Source organism: Heterodontus francisci, unplaced genomic scaffold (genome assembly GCF_036365525.1).
Source record: "Heterodontus francisci isolate sHetFra1 unplaced genomic scaffold, sHetFra1.hap1 HAP1_SCAFFOLD_337, whole genome shotgun sequence".
In the NCBI taxonomy this organism is placed as follows: Eukaryota; Metazoa; Chordata; class Chondrichthyes; order Heterodontiformes; family Heterodontidae; genus Heterodontus; species Heterodontus francisci.
Genome location: NW_027141841.1, coordinates 591,499 through 595,439, shown reverse-complemented (window position 1 = coordinate 595,439; position 3,941 = coordinate 591,499).

The following is a 3,941-nucleotide window of genomic DNA, read 5'->3' as shown; positions in this document are numbered from 1 at the left end:
TCTTTTTTACATTTTTTACATTTTTTTGTATGTTTATTTTTTTTCATCTTACTTTGTTCAGTTTGCTTACCCACTGTTTTTTCATGTTTATACTTGCTGCTGTTCAATTTTCAGTCCGTTAACACCCTATCTGTACTAATGCTTTGTCTTTCAACACACCATTAACATATTGTTTGCCTTTGCTCCATGACCTTCTGGTCAGCTATTCTGTGACCTTGTCCTATCTACACCTTCTCCTTTGTTATCTCTTGCCCCACCCCACGCTTTACTTGCTTATAATCTTTTACATTTCTAATATTTGCCAGTTCTGAAGAAGGGTCACTGACCTGAAACGTTAACTCTACTTCTCTCTCCACAGATGCTGCCAGACCTGCTGAGTATTTCCAGCATTTCTTGTTTTTATTTCAGATTTCCAGCATCCGCAGTATTTTGCTTTTATTTTATGTATAACCAAGGTGTAGCTATAACCACGTGAAAGGTTTATTTGGAGCAGAATGATGTTTTTCATCAGAATAAATATTTGAAACCATGAAGTGTAGCCCTTTATCCCCAGAATAAAAACATGGCTCTTATTTTCTAGACTTAACGATTTTTAGGTTGGCGACCACAATGAGATGTTGAAGAACCACATTCTGTTCTGGAGCTGAGGGTTGCAGACCCCTGGTCTAAGCAGAATGAAGCAGTTTGAGAACTGAACCTGACTTCACAATGGACCACAAGTGGACTAAAGAGATCACGGTCAATATTCCCTCCAATCTATCAGACCATGAAAGCTCCCATGCAGGCTGCACATTTTTATTAAAGTTATTAAGATAAAGGTTCTTTCTCTTCAAAGGTGTTCAGAGGGCGAGAGAGAGACAGAGGGAAATGTCCCGACTCCAGAAAAGAATGCAAAATCAGCTCTGGCTGCAGCCGATGGGGGTCGAGGTCAAGGAGGACTTCCAAGAGGTGAAGAACCAGCAGGCCTCGCTCTTTGCCACGGAGGCCTCCAAGATCATCTTCCGGTCCAGAGTCCTCTCCATTGAGCAGGATGAGACATGCTCACGTTTCTTCTTCCAAAATGTACACAGAGAGAGCTCTGTTATCAGCAGCTTGAAGGAACAGGATGGCGCAGTAACGTCTGCACCATCCGATATAGCGGCACAGTGGCGCAGTGGTTAGCACCGCAGCCTCACAGCTTCAGTGACCCGGGTTCAATTCTGGAGACTGCCTGTGTGGAGTTTGCATGTTCTCCCTATGTCTGTGTGGGTTTTCTCTGGGTGCTCCGCTTATCTGCCAAAAGACTTGCAGGTTGGTAGATAAATTAGCCATTATAAATTGCCCCTAGTATAGGTAGGTGGTAGGGAAATGTAGGAACAGGTGAGAACATGGTAGGAATATGGGATGAGTATAAATGGGTGGTTGATGGTCGGCACAGACTCGGTGGGCCGAAGGGCCTGTTTCAGTGCTGTACTTCTTAAAAAAAATTAAGGATCAGCAAATCCTTTTATGCTGGGCTGTAAGACGCGAAGCCCACAGACAGCACGGCTTCCCAGTTCTTCCTGTCATCTATCACAGAGGTCTTGGAAGACAGCATGAGGGAGAGACTGGACAAGCAGCTAACTCTGGACGAGCTGACAAAGGCCATCAAGTCCATCGAGACGAGTACATCTCCCGGAAGCGACGGCTTACCGGTTGGGTTGTATTCGGCCCAGACCTGCTGGAAGTATACGAGAGTATGCTCCTGGCCGGCAGCATGTCAGAAGGCATCATCACCCTCATCGACAAGCAGAAGGGGGTGAGGGCGGAAATCAGAAATTGGCGGCCCATCTCACTGCTTAATGTAGATTACAAGATTCTGTCCAAAGTCATCGCCAGTCGAGTCAAGTCTGCTCTGGAGTTGGTGATTCACCCTGACCAGACCTGCACTGTACTCAGCAGGAAGATCTCTGATAGTGTCGTGCTACTCAGAGATATGGACATCTGCCTCATCAGTTTGGACCAGGAGAAGATTTTTGATGGGATATTGCACACATTCATGATGGACGTGCTCTCCAAAATGGGGTTTGGGGAGGGAATCTGCAATTGGTTCAAACTGCTTTACACAAACATCAGTAGTGCAGTCTCAATCAATGGGTGGGAATCATAAAGTTTCCTGATCCAATCTGGAGTCAGACAGGGCTGTCCTCTCTCCCCTGTCTTGTCTGATTGCTGTATCGAACCTTTTGCAGAGTCCATTAGGAAGGATGCAGGCACAAGAGGGGTGGCAATCCCAGTCAGTGGACGCACTCAGGTAAAAGCCTCCCTGTACATGGACACTGTCGCTGTCTTCTGCTCGGATCTACCATCCCCTCGCAGACAGATGAGCATCTGCGACCAGTTCGAACCAAAGTCAACTATGGCAAGAGTGAGGCCAAGTTCTTTGGGAACCGGGCCGACCGATCCTTTATCCCCTTCACCATCAGGTCAGACTACCTGAAGGTGCTGGGGATACGGTTTGGAAGGGCCGGGGCCTGCTCCAAAACCTGGAAGGAGCGAGTGGCCAGGGTACACAATAAACTGAGTGTGTGCGAGCAGCGATCTCTCTCCATTATGGGTAAGAAAATGGTCATCAGGTGCGAGGCACTCACGTTGTTGCTGTACGTGGCGCAGGTCTGGCCCAAACCCCACTCCTGCACTGTGGCAGTCACCCGAGCCATTTTCCGCTTTATCTGGAGATCTAAAATGGACCAGGGTGGGAGGGACACGATGTTCAAACCTCTGGACAAGGGCGGGAAAAATGTACCCAACGTCGCCCTCATCCTGATGACCACCTTCGTGTGCAGCTGCATCAAGCTGTGTGTAGAGCCCCAGTACACAAACACCAAGTGTCACTATGTGCTGAGGTTTTATCTGTCCCCGGTGTTGCGAAGGATGGGTCTGGTCACATTGCCGCGGATTGCTTCATCCAGTTGGACTGTGCCGTACCAGCTATCCTTCGTGGGAATGTTTATGTGGGAAAACACCTTTGACCACCAATCCATTAGGCAGTGGTCTGCACGGAATGTCCTCAAGGCCCTACGGGAAAAGGAGATGGTGGATCCGGTCGGATGGTTCCCCGAGCAGACTGCCAAAGTCATTTGGCAGAATGCCTCATCACCAGAACTATCAAACAAGCACCAAGATGTAGCTTGGCTGGTGGTAAGAAGAGCCCTTCCTGTCAGATCCTTCCTGCATGCCCGAAGTCTCGCCCCCTCCACACGCGGCCCTCGAGGTGGCTGTGGTGGGGAAGAGACAGTTGCCCACCTCCTTCTAGAATGTGTCTTTGCAAAGCAGGTGTGGAAAGAGATGCAGTGGTTTTATTCGAGGTTCATCCCAAGCAGCTCTGTAACACCGGAGTCTTTGCTCTACGTGCTGTTCCCAGGGATGCACACCAAGATAAACATTAACTGCTGCTGGAGGACCATCAATTTGGTGATAGACACTCTTTGGTCTGCCCGAAGCCTGCTGGTCTTGCAGCGCAAAGAGTTGTCCACGATCGAGTTTTGCAGACTGGCACATTCCAAGGTCCAGGACTACGTGCTGAGGGACGCACTAAAGCTTGGGGAAGCCACTGCAAAGGCTCAATGGGGAAAGACCACTGTGTAATGTCCCCCCGCCGTAGTGAACTGAGCAGCTGGACCCATGGGAAACCCCTCGTGCTGTATACACCAGATATGGGTTTGCTGTAAAATGTTCTTGTCAGGTAAAATGTAATGGACGGGTTGTGAGGCAACTCACTCCTGTATTGAAGAAAACTGATTTCCTTAGCACTTTTTGGAATGTCAACTTGGTGCTGTTTTGAACGGTTGTATAATGCATTTTTTACAGATTTATAAGAATAAAGCATATTTTTAGGAATAAAAACCTGGTCATTCATATGCATAGTTCTTTGAAGGTGGCAGGACACATTGAGAAAGTAGTTAGCAAAGCATATGGGATCT